This window comes from Taudactylus pleione, unplaced genomic scaffold, assembly GCF_031769625.1.
Source record: "Taudactylus pleione unplaced genomic scaffold, aTauple2 ptg000026l, whole genome shotgun sequence".
Classification (NCBI taxonomy): domain Eukaryota; kingdom Metazoa; phylum Chordata; class Amphibia; order Anura; family Myobatrachidae; genus Taudactylus; species Taudactylus pleione.
Window position 1 is genome coordinate 3894058 of NW_028284428.1, and position 13815 is coordinate 3907872.

Here is a 13815-nt window from a genome sequence, read left to right on the forward strand (position 1 = left end):
AATCAACATTACTACAAAAAAGTTCTAGTAACTTTGCGGAAAGGAATCAGAAGAAAGAGGCCAGAGTTGTGGAAAAATGGTTTCATCCTCCATCAGGACTATGCAGCAGCCCACAGCTCTGTCTGTGAAGCAGTTTTTGGCCAAGAAACAGATTGCGGTGCTAGAACACCGTCCATACTCACCAGACCTAGCACCGTGTGACTTCTCTATTTTCCCTAAAGTCAAATCTGTATTTAAGGGAACCAGTTTTGCATCAGTTACTGAGGTAAAGAAAAAAATGACGTAGCTGTTGAGACAGCTGACAGATATTGAGCTACAGCATGGCTTTGACCAATAGAAAATATGAATGCAGTGGTGTGTGGATGCAGAAGTAAAGTACATATAATTGAGTTAAAATGTACTTAATATAATTACATATAAATTCTAGCATATCTTGTTATTTAATAGCCACAACTCATATGAAGAAAAAAAATGGTGCAGTAGGTGGCAGTGCATGTAAAGAAAAAGTGGTAAATGTAAAGAAAAAAATGCTAGGCAGGGACATGTAAGGAAAAATATGGTATGCAGAGGTAGCATGTAAGGAAAATTGTGTTGGGCAGACGGGACATGTAAGGAAAAATGTAGTAGGCAGGGGGGCATAAAAGGAAAAATATGGAAAATGTATCAGGTGTGGGGGGACATCTAAGATAAAATATGGGGGCAGGGTTGACATGTGAGAGAGTACTGGTGGCACATGAGAGAAAATCTGATGAGCAAGGGGCTATGGGCGGGATGCATGACGCATCGCACGTGATGCATTCCAACGGTCACCGTCTGTAAGAGCAGCCCTTTGCGATGGAGGGACTTCCGGGTCTATGACCCAGAAGCCCCACTGGTGTCCATCTGTGCATGCGCAGCGGGGGATGCGAGGAGGGATCCGATTTGGATCCCTCTAGCAGCACTCAGTGGAGTGAAGTCCATAGGCTTCTATGGGTAATGCCATCAGGAAGCATATGAGAAATGCAATTAAACCCGCATTTTTGGGGTTTGACTGCTTTTTTCCCCTTCCTGCATCTCACCCTATGTGAGGGAAAAGTTGGCTGCATCAGACATGAGTGCATCAGGACTGCAGACTAGCCAGCTAGCCAAGAGCTGGTAAGAGTTTCTATGAATATTTTATAAAACCGATATGGGAAGCGGATCTTGGAAGGACGGGGGTAGTAGACTGAAACTTTGATATTATGAAAATTTTTAGAAAGATTTAACCCAACAATGAGAAAGGCAAATGAGGACCTGTACCCTCTCCCGTAGAATGGTGGGTCTGGCGCACTCAATATTTATGTGGAGGCCAAATCTCTTCACACACTTGGTCATACCTTTTCCACCCCTTACCCACCACCCTCCCCTGACCCTCATGTTGCGCCCCGGAAATTTTTTTTCTGGGTCCGACTTTGGCCATAGTAGCCTATAGCTTTCTTCCTAGTAGTTATTTTTCACCAGAAAGAGATCTTCTGATCTTTTCGCGGCAGGCTATGCTTGCCCATGCATGACTCGGTGGCAGTTGGCAAGCCAGGTCCAAATTGCATAGGAATGTGTTAGAATAAGCTATCATGTTACATTATTATATCACTCTTCATTGGGATTTTAGTAACTAGCCCTCAAAATACATTGCTAATTGCTGCGATATGCAGCGATCAGCAATGACACATTTCAGGGCTAAATTGCGAAGAGGCATAAATAGAGTCCTAAATTTACAATACAATTTAGGCTAGAAAACACTGAATAAATTATATATTGTAATAGCTTGCAGAATGCCTAATATATGCCTAATATATGTCACCTTGCATAGAATCCAGCTGAACTGTGAGAACTGCTTTCAGGTAATCATCATTTACTCAGCCAGCATTCAGATGTGCAATTTGTATTAATTCTATGGTAATTATCTGATTAAACTAAATCCACACGAGTTACTTAGCCAGCATTCAGATTTGCAATCTGTGTAATTCTATGATAGACTGATTTATATGCAATGTTTATTTATGTAAGAATGTTATTACAGAACATTAAAGTGTGAGAGCACTGATGTGTTGGTGTCCAGTCATAGATCATGTTTTGCGATCTTTATAAGTTCAGACTGTATACAGTGCAAGACTAATGTAATGTGTATGGTTTGTGTTTCTCAGTGTGTGTTGTAGTATAGCAAATGTATACAAGTATTACCTGGAAACACTGTTACAAAAGGGCAAAATCCAACATTGTAAGATGCTGATACCTTCCACCTCATGCACCTGAATTGAAGGGCTGTTGAGAGGGGGGATGGGCCTGGGTACTGCAGAATCATAGGGAGGCGAGTTCATGTCCCACTTCAAAACTAATTTAAAAATACTTTACACAGTGGTGCGTGCAACTAAACACAAGTCGGAAATAGGGGAAGGGGGCTGTGAGTGTGATCTTCCCCCTTCCTGTAACACTTCTTACCTGTCCACTACCGCTGTCCACTGAATAGCAGAGCAGCAGCAGAGGACACATCATGCAGGGGGAAAAAAAAAGACGTCTGCCTCCCTGGACCCTTCGCAGCTCAGCACACAGCAGCATGTGCTGGGTTGGGGAGAGAAGCTGCTGCCGCTAAACAGCATCAGCCTCTTTTCTCTCCCTGCATGATGTCTGTGCAACCAACCCGGGCCCCAACAACAAGTCCAGGCAAATAATACCAACCATCCCTCTCGGGGCCTTTGCTGAATTCTACATTGCCTGGACACATTCTGTTGAACTTTTTATTGCCCATTCTTCCCAAAAATGCTTTTTTGCAATGTCCTAACCTTATTTTAAAAGTACTTTGTGATCTCACCTTCAACTCATAATAGCTCCTTATCCCACACCCTGGTGCTGATTGAGAGTCACACACAAAGTGGCTGTACAGTTCTTGCGGGCAGCCACAGAAGCCTGATTTACTATCTTTTGCTAAATAGAGAAACTGAAGGGCTATTGTGGTGTTTTTGTGCCTGCAAGAGGAAACCCATGCCGGTCATTGATTTTACGGCAACCGCCACAACCCTTATCATTAGTATCGTCACTTGTACCAGCCCCTATGCAAGAGCTCCACCAGAAATAGGCTTCCCTTGCCAGAATGCATGATGCAGAATCACACTGAGCTTTAGACAGGGGCGTAACTAGTTATTTGAAGGCCCCATAGCAATAGTTTGTAAAGGCCCCTATGTACCACCCAATGTTAAAAATGTATATACCAAATGTAACTTTGACATGGAAGTTGGGCTCCACTCAGCTCTGGGCCCCATAGCAGCTGCACCCATTGTACCTATTGTAATTAAGTCCATGGCTTTAGATACACGTCCACAATACTCCGAGGACACTCCCACAAGTCAGGGTGTTTCTGTGCACTTGCATTGTTCTCGCCCAGTGGCAACCCTGAAATGCCCTATTTTATGGAAAGACAACTGTCCGAGTTCCGCATGACTCAGAATAGGACGGAGTTACACATACAGTAAATGTGTAAATTCGCACCTGGTCATGTGCTGTATGCGAACACTCGTCAATTGCATCCATGCACTGAAATCCGTCTGACTCAGACCTAGCCCTCCTGTCTCCGAGTCCTATGTGCACACCATGGTTTACTAAAATTCTTTGCACTTTCTACTGAATGCTCTGTACAGTATAAAAACTTATACTGCAAATATCAGACTACCTATTAACAATTGCCCCATCCCTCTGCTTTGTGTCAGATACAGCTGTCACATATCTTCTTCCTTCTCGCCATACCTCCATGCACACGTTATCCTACCCTCTTCCAACTCCAAAAAAGGAAAGAGGTAGTGTTTCCGCTAGGGCTCTGCACCCTGCCTGATTTTAAAAGGGCAAAATGCTCCCTGTCTATTTAGCGACGCCCTGCTAAAACAGCTTGCCCTGAGATTTCCCCATCCGTGTGTGGGAAAAGTTGCGGTGAATGATCAAGGCATCTATTCATCGCTAGGGGAGAGCTTAGGGGAAGCCCAGCACCTCCGTAAGTGCTGGGCACACCCCCAAGTGTGACAAATTGGAGGCATGTGCATGGCCGGCCACGCCCCTTCCCAGCCGGCCACGCAGCCTGCCGAACCCCCAGCACCCTGCCCTGCCCACAGCCTAGCGGCAACGCTAATGAGGTCACCGAAATCAAATTATCTTTAGAAGGAGACTTACTTCTAAACTCTTTAATCTTTTAGGGCTCTATTTACTACAATCCGCATTTGTAATGCAGATTGTAGTGTGATATTACCGACTGATTTTGCATTGCAAATTCAGGCAATATCACAGGGATTTACTATAAATCCCTTGCAGGGACAGAGCTTGCGATAAAGCTCTGTCCCTGCGAATCCCCTCCACACGCTTATCACGGTATTTTCGCAAAAAATACCATGACAAGTGCCGACGCATGCGCCGACCAACCGTCGTTAAGCCCTGCCCCCGGCGCTAAGCCCTGCCCCCGTGATCGCAGACCCCCGTGGCCCCCCTCCCTTACCTGCAGTCATCGGTGCTCCGGTGATGTCCTCCGTGGCTCCGGTCAGCTGACATCCCATACTGCACTGGGACTCAGTCAGGTGACGACCGGGCCCCAGTGCAGGCTGGGAGACCAGCTGACCGGAGGGACGATATCACCCGGAGCCCCGATCACCGGTCCCTGGACTCAGGTAAGTTTTTTAGCTAATTTTTTTTTCTATTTTTTCAGCAGAGATTAGTGTGTGGTCTGTTTAGACCACACAGCTGATCACTGAGGCCGGCTCCGGGCTCTGCTCTGCCCGTTAGAGCGGAGCAGGAGTCCGGTAACCGGGGGAGACCCTGGACAACTCCATCTCCAGGTGGCGTTATGATCACAGGGCTTTCCCCGGTATTTTTTCACATTTTATTTTTAGTAACTTTGGCCAGATCACATTTCCCATTACACTTATGGGAAATGCGATCTGCTTACTAAAAATAAGTGATAATTAGGGCTTGGAGTTGAATTTTACGAATTCTACTCCAATTGCCCTGTAGTAACTTTAGGTGATACTAAAATAATGTGAAAAGGGTGTGAAAACACCCTTTTTTACTATATTTTAGTAAAAATAATGTTAATAAATAGAGCCCCTAATCTTTAATCATTTACACACTTGCAAGAAAGAAAAAAGTGGAAAGAGTAATGAAATCTACTGACGAAGAATATTGTGGATGGGTCCAAATCTCGCCTATGGGAATATAGGTAGACATTAAATGATCATTCATTACGTAAGGGATAAGGTATCTGAGCAATGAAGTTGTGCAAATTACAATTTCAACTGTAAGATTTATAGGAAAATATCTCTTTGTTAGATTACATTTTACCATCCATTTATTGTACTGTAAATGTTCAGTAAAACATATAGCTGTAGGCAATTATACATGGAGACCATTCATTGTGCTAGATTCAGTATTAGATATAGTGGTCCTGATCCTGAGTCACAAGCAAAAGCGCATGCAGCAGCGTCTATTGGCGGCCGCCCGTCTACAAGTTTATGCAAATGTGCAAATGGCCTATGAACCCCATCCCTTGTGTAAGAACTAAGACTCCCTCTTTTAGCACCCGCTCATGCTGTAATACCATGTACTATTGTGCATCCATATATCCCGCCATCGGTTGCACCATAGAAACTTGCACCAGCCTGATGGCAACTGCAGTTTCTTCATCAGACCATGGTCTCCTATGCCTGCATTGATATGCCTAAGAGGGGTATTCAATATGAAATGTAAACGTCACTGTCGAAGTTTACATTTCATATCGGAGCTTTTACCTGCGTTAAAGTATTGGGCGCGCGCCCGCTTATCCCCGTATTCAATATGAAACTAACGAAAACGGGAGCCTGTGAAGTGGGATTTGCGTAAAGTTATGAAATTTTCCTTAAAAAAATTGTAGGACCCCCTAAAGTTGTAAAAACATGGGGGATCACTATGGGTACCCCCGTTTTAGCCTGTAATTGAAAGTCGGGCAGCAGGTGTTTTTTACGACATTGAAGAAGTGATGCAGAAGAGCACTTAGGTTATTTTCTTCATTTTTTTAAGTGGTCCCATCAAATTTGGGGTACATGAAAATGGGTACTAGCATATTTTGATGTCTCTAAAGTAAGTTTTTAAAAATTCTGCAATTGTGCACCTGCCGCTATAATTCTATTCTAGAAAACACCTGCCGCATACTTGCAGAATAGCCCTGAACCTATTTCCCTATTGTTAAACAATTTTTTCCCATTTTTTTTTTGCACCCCAATTTTTAAATTAATTTTTTGGGATGTCCCTATTTTTTTAAAAAACTTTTTTTGACACAGTTCTTTTTTAATGTCATTCCCAGGGGTGCAGGCTTTTTTTTTAAGCCTGCACCCCTAAACCCCAATTCTGCACTTTTTTTCGACAACTATTCAATGGTGAAAAGTTATCCCCGTTTTTTATCAAAGACTTTTCGAACCTGCGAAAAGTCTTTGAAATTGAATACGGTGTAAAACTAAAACCTGCGATAATGACGTCACAGGTGCGATATTAACGCAAAAACTGAGTTTTCGCTCCCATATTGAATACCCCTGTAAGTCTATTGATGGCAGACACTGAAAGGCGGCTACTTACAGTATCTGTGCAATGTGTATGTTAAGCTTGTTTGTCTTCCAGAATAAAATAATGAACTGAGCGAATGAGGAAAAACGACTTAGCAAAGTACAATGACACTAAAATCTGTTATGTTACAGGATCTATGTAAATAAGGAATGTCTGTGAATTGGGAATAGGTCCATCCCATTATGGATCCGTATGTTTTTAATTAGTTTAATGGAGGTCAGAATTATTGATTGCTCACTGGGTAAAATTCTAAATCACTAGTAATCAGTGTCTCTTGTGCTCAATATATAATGATACACAACAGAAAAGAGTAAAAACACATTTTGTAGACATGTGTTTACCTTTGTCTCATTAAGTAATAATCTATAAAACATGCATCATTATTAAAATAAGTAACATTAGTATAAAGTCCCTCCTGACACCAAATGCACATGAGTTACATACAATATTAACCATTAGTACTATACCTCGTCTTTTCCGTTGGCTGGAAGTGTTATTGCCAGTGGCACAGCAGTTTATAAAGAAAGGAGACTATGCCAAGATAGAAATAAAGATGCATGATACTGTATATAATTCTTATATTTAACACATACACAACTACAACATGTTTATTTGGGATGCCGTCAATATCCCGACCGCGGGGATTCCGGAGGTCAGAATAACGAAGTCGGAATCCTGACACCTGTCAGAATCCCGGTGCTGACATCCCGACCGCCAGAATCCCAAAGGTAAGTAGCGAGTTTGGGGGTAGGGTTTTGCATTATGGTAAGGGGTTAGGCACTAGGGGGGGAGGGTTAGGTTTAGGGGTTTTACAGATACAGGGCTGGTAGTGTCTTGTGTCACCTTTCACTGAGGCACAATCTCTGTGCTGATCATTCTGTGCCAGGTTTTCACTATATCACAGGAAGTCCATGCTCGTGGCTCGTGGTCTCCTTGTTATAGTGGAAAGCAGATGTGGAAGTGACGAGAGGGAGAAGGGCATGCTGCTCATTTTATATCTCTAATGCCAGACACTGTGCATATAGAATGGTGTAAGAAAAGCATAACTGAAAGACTGCCAGAACCTCACACCACTATAAAATAGAACTTTTACCCAGTGAAACTCCATTCACGTGAAATTTTTGCTCATACAGTATATACCCACATGTTGTGGAAAACAAAAGACCATTAAAAATAATGCACTCCTGAGCTAACATTTACAGGCTTCCAAACTTGGGGCCTGATTTATTACCGATTGTAACTGCGATTACGCATGATTGTTGTGTTCTGCGCATGTGTAAAAGCATGGCGTTGCCCGTGCACAAACCAGCCACAGTTATTGGGACTGCAATTGCAGTGACTATGCAGACACATCGCAGAGTGATTGACAGGAAGTACCGTTTGTGGGAGGTGACGGGGAGGTGGTCGGTGAAACGCTGGTGTGCCAGTAGGGGGAGCTCATGAGTGGTAGGAGGAGCTCATGAGTGGCCAACATTACTTTGTGGTTGTTCAGATTAATTCTCCATGAAAATAATTTTAGCACGTTTAAGGGTCTATTTACTAAGCTGTGTTAGGAGATAAAGTAAACGGTGATAAGGTACCAGCCAATCAGCTCCTAACTGCCATTTTTCAAACATAGCCTGTGACATGGCAGTTAGGAGCTGATTGGCTGGTACCTTATCACCGTTCACTTTGTCTCCTAACACAGCTTAGTAAATAGATCCCGAGGTATCTAGTTTTAGTGGTAACATCTAGCAATAGACATTGCACAACAAAAATCACATACAGTATACAGGCTGCTTACACAATGGAAGTGGCCAGTTTATGAAACTGCAGAGACTACAATTTCTCTAAGAACCAGTGATATCAATGTTGCTCTGATTAATTGTTCCTCCTACATAACATTTACAGCATATTTAAATCAAGAAAATGCACAAAACCACCATTAACAGATATAAACAATGTATTTTTTTCATTAAAGGATAAGTTAAAAGTATTCACTGTGCCTGGTGTCCTTAACACTACATACATTCCCAGACACTTCACTTCTGTAAATAAGATACATATCTTTTTATATTTCCACGTAAAATGCTTTAGGAACATGCAACACAATATCTTGATACAATATATTAAAAACCTTCCCTGTCTAACTGAATTGATGGATTAGGTATACAAGTGATGAGATTTGTTTGGATATTTCTCTGATTGGCCCATTACCAATCTGATAAAACCAGTTTCCATGACAACTGACTTTGGCTGAGAAAAAATACACCTAAAAAAAGCTGCATCAGGTATCCTCTTCTGTATGCATTCTCTGCTTCTTATTTTTTCCACCTGTATGACTCATATCCTGAAGTTATCCCTACTGCAAGGCAAAGGAGCTTTTGATATACACATTTTTCTCATGCCCCTGGGTCATTATCTGTCTAGTATGTTCTATTATATCAGACAGCTGTATTTAAATATAGAAAGAGAATAAATTGCTTAGTGGCAGAAGATACTGTTTGATGATATAAATCAACCAGAACCCTATTTGCAGTCCTGAAACCACAGGGCTAGTACCTACTCATGTTAGAGGTAATTTTGTGGGCTGAATTCAGATTTCACTAGGAGACATATTGGAAATCATAGACCATATCCTGTGAGCATAACCTGGTACGTATCAAAAATAAGCAATCTCAGAAATGTGAATTCCTCCCAGCCATTGCAGATTACCCCAATGTATTTATCATACTTAAGATGGACACACGCATTGATATAAAAAATTTCGGCAAACATATAGGCAAATTCACAGGAGTCACAGTTGCATGCATGGGAAACAATATGGATATGTGTAGTTGTACACATCTATGTGACCGCCTAGCACCTATCCATTCACTTGCTAATCTTATCCTAAGGACAAATAACCTGTGACCACCTATTTATCCCAATTCAGCCGCAAATGGAGATAAGAGTTGCATGACCCTGAATTGCCCGTAGATGCGTGCACAGTGCGACAAGATGCAAAATCCATCCACAAAACGGACTTGTGTTCACCTCTGCATTAGTCCCAGAGTGTGCAGTCGTCGTTGAACTAATATAACTAATACACCCGGATGTACCCTGTACAATATGGCCGCACAGAGGGTCTCATTCAGACCCGCTCACAAGTACTTGAGCGCTCACAAGCGGGTCGATGTTTGGGTCTGCACAAGTGCAGCGGCCGCACTGCACGTGCGCAAGCCCCGGAGCGAGAGAGAAATTCTCTCACTACAGGACTCACTACAAAAGGGGCGGCTGTCGATGTTGATTGACAGCTCGCCCCGTTTTGTAGGTGTGGCGGGAGGGTGGTTTCACAAACAGAGGCGTTCCCAAGCAAACACCTGCCGTTTGTGGGCGGCCCCACTGACATCACCAGTGATGTCAGTGGGAGAGCTTTTGGCTCTATTAGAGCCGGAAGCTCTCTGGGACTTGTGGCAGATGAGACCCTACCACAAGGGACCATCGCGACCATCATCCTGACCGCTCGTTAAAGCTGTGGGTGGTAACCCACAGCCTAGCGAGCGACCAGGAGGCCGGATCATTTTTTAAATATGGCCACCCTCATTCAGAGCGAGCGCTCGCATTTTGCGAGCGGCTCTGAATGAGGTACAGAGTGTAACAGTGTCAGGATCTGCCAATGTGTGTTCAGAATTACTAGGCATCATAACAACTGACAATCAACCCTTCTATAAGTACTGACTCCAGGTGATGCCACATGGTACATATCACCTGCATTCACCTTATGTGGAGCTTATACGAATATTTATCACTGTGCTGCCAGGCGACACTAGTACAGGATGAGACAAAATCACCTTTACTCCACTGCACTTACACAAGCCCAAGCCCACCACCTTATCAGCTTCTAAAGATATTAGGGGCTGCTAAATTAAGTTTTCCCCAGCTCCGTCCACATACAGCCGCATTTTGTAGATATGCACAGTTCAGAAAAGCTTATTTCTATATGCTGCAAATGTTCTTCCATTTAAATTTAAATCTGACCCATTGCTGTTTATCAGTGGCAGAGCAGAATATTGTTGTTGAATATTGTTGATTTAGTATAATTCTTTAATTTAAATGCAAATGCGTGAAATTGATCAGATCAATACTGTGCTGCAGAAATGGCAAAGTAACAAATGGCAAAATGTGGGTGGAAGAACAGAACCTTTAGAGAATGTTCATCATAGCACATACAAAACAAGCAAGTGTTTAATGCTAGCAAAAATACATTTCTGATATGCTGAAAAAATAAAAGTGCTCAGATATCAAAAATTAGCGCAATGGATAATTTATAGGATTCTTTAATTCTGTAGCCCCATCCTTCCCTACCTACCTTGGACTATCATGTGTGTAGAGGCAGCTACAGTAATACAAGGGAATATTAAATTGCCGATTGAGTCACTTTGTTGGGACACTCTAGTACACTGCTTTAGTTCTTGTGTCAGTTGTGCTGTTCTTATGCTTTGTTAAACATGGCTAGTACTGGAGGTCAGTGGCGTATTTATAATGGTTGCAGAATATACGTTGTACATGGACCCCTGCACACCCTGCCCTCATTCAATATACTTAGGCTAGTTACACATTAGGCAATATATTGGATGATATGTCGTTCACATCGGATAATGTGTACACTTAATGGCACGTTCACGTGCGTCCCCACTCAGACACCTCACCCAGACCTCTTCCCCTAAAAGCCCCTGCTGGAGGTACTTCTACTAGTAAAATAGAACGTGACAAGGTTCTCCAAATCGCTTGATGATCTTTCCCAAAAAAGCAGCTCTTTAAAGCATTAAAAACTTAAATGGCTAATATTATTTCCAAAAACTGCTCAGAAATTGTCTGGTTATTTTATGATTGAATTAAGACAAGAAAATCTCATTAGAACTTAACCAACATGATTTTTTATACAAATTACATTGATATCGATTTTAATATTGACCATCGATTATATCGGACTACCAATGATCGGGGCCGGCTTAAACAGGGGTGCCACCCCATAGAGGATGCACCCCTCCCAGCCATTCCCGATTTCAGTGGGACAGTTCAGATGAACGGATGCCGCGTGAATGCCCGCGGCATCCATTCAGTGCGGGAAGAAAGCTGGGGTCAGCCCAGCTACTGACGTAGTGTTGGGCTCACCCTCAGCCTGATTGTTAATGGGAGGCGTGCCATATGGGCACGCCCCCAAATAATGTCAATTAGGGGTGTGGCCTATGGTACTTAGTGCTCTCCCCTAAGGATCATCGATTAACCATCCTGCGCAGGGCGCGGCTCCCCCTGTAGCCGGCCCTGTCAATGATCAAACCATCCTGACATTAGCAGGTTGCATTTCCCTGGTGGCTGCTCAGAGGAGCAGCTGCCGGGTATACACTGGGGGGTTGAGGGCTGTTTTATTTACATTTCCCCGGCAGCTGCTCCTCTCTGCAGCCGCCTGTTTGGGGGTGCTGCCAGCCTGCCTGATCAGCAGTGGTCAGCAGCTCGTCAGACACTTTGGGAAGGTGCAGGGATGCAGAGGGGTCTGGAGAAAATCTTCCACCATACCCCCAGTGGGTGTTTCTGACTGGTCACATTGTTTGAGACCATTTCAGGGAGCTCAAAGCCTAATAAGCGATGCAAGCACGCCAGGCAAGTGGTTAGGTGAAACATAATGATAATGATGATAACAATAATAATAATTGTGATGACTTAGAGGATTATTCATTCATCTGTTCGGACCCCGATAAATAACATTCTAACTTGCCATGGAATCAGGAGCAATTTAGCGGTGCTGTGACAGCTAATCCGAAAATCAGCTGTTCCATGAGTGGCTTTACTGCTCCTTTCAAAGCAGTGAATTGTTTCACTGCTCATTTCAGGGCAACGACGCTAGTGCGCATGCGTGACATACAGGTCACACATGCGCACAGGAGCCCGGCGTCTGAAGATGGCGAATGCTCCTGCAATCAAGCTCTGAAAATATTATATTTTTAGAGCCTGATGAATTCTGTCCCCATACTAGTGTATGGGGATAACGGGCCATTCCGCAAGATGAAGGAAAGTAAGAGATATCTATGTGACCTCCTGCTTTACCTTCTTAATGAATGGCCCGAACACTTAATTTTTTTATTTGTGCATTTTCACCTGGTTTTGTAAAAATGAAGTGATGATGAATAGGCCCTTTAGTACCATACGTCCTGCCGGAATGTAAGTGTGATGTCTAAACTTGGATTGTTTTATGACCAGTAAATGTATGCCTTTTAGCTCTGATGCACTGTATATGTTTTAGAAGTACAGGATATTGCAGCAGTACCTTGAGTATCATCATCGTCCCCTCTTTATACTTTAGTATTACTAGCACACAATCACAAGCCAACCACAGGCCAGCTGCTTTAGATATCACTGGTTTTAACAAGAAGCAAACCAGTGTCAGTCTGCTGAAAAAACTCATAATTGTATAGTAAATCACACATTTACTAACAGACAAATTTTTTGTTGTTTTTTAAGTATTAGAAAATGTGGGAATTAGCCCCAGAAAAACAATGTTGATGAATTTTCAATTTATCAAAATAATTTAAAAATCAGACAATAGTAAATATACCCCTGAATGGTGGGAGGGAAGTTCCAAGGACAACTCAACAACAACCACTTACTGGGTGTGAGTACTATTTTCAGTCTACCAGCTTACTGCAAACGTTTGGCATTGTTACTCAGAGTTGCAATATTGATTATTGTAAGGTGATCATTGTAAAATAGACTACAAATGAGTGAATATGAACATAAATATATAATACTAGTGCAGGAACAAAAGAAACAGATAAAAATTACATTTTACATATTTTTAACTTTTCTCATTAAACTCACATTTTTGGGAGTAATCTATCAAGAAAGATAAATCACCAGCTCGGTCTTGCTAAAACCTAAATCAACACCCCCCCCCTCTCCCCACAAAAAAAACAAAAACTACTGGGAAATCTGCTCACTCATCAAAAACAAAACATCCTCTGCAACATAGAGCGTGATTAGGAGATGGACGCTAATACAATCGCAGTTGCAATTTTGTACACAACACAGCAGCGAAAATATGCTGTTAGCAAAAATTACCCGAACATAAAGACGCCCACTGCTGCCTTCTTACTTACGTGTGACGATGCATACCTGTGTAAATATTGGTAACATCAACACACATGGGCCGCCATCTTACACTTGTAGCAGGTCTGACCTGCCACAACCTTGGGGCTCTTCTGCCATGCAGAG

At 42.7% G+C, this 13815-nt stretch overlaps 1 protein-coding gene across 3 annotated transcripts in view; it reads right to left on the reverse strand.

The window, feature by feature from the left end:
• Positions 1 to 13815, reverse strand: part of GLRA2 (glycine receptor alpha 2) — a 292434-nt gene that overhangs the window by 187667 nt on the left and 90952 nt on the right. The window lies entirely within an intron of this gene.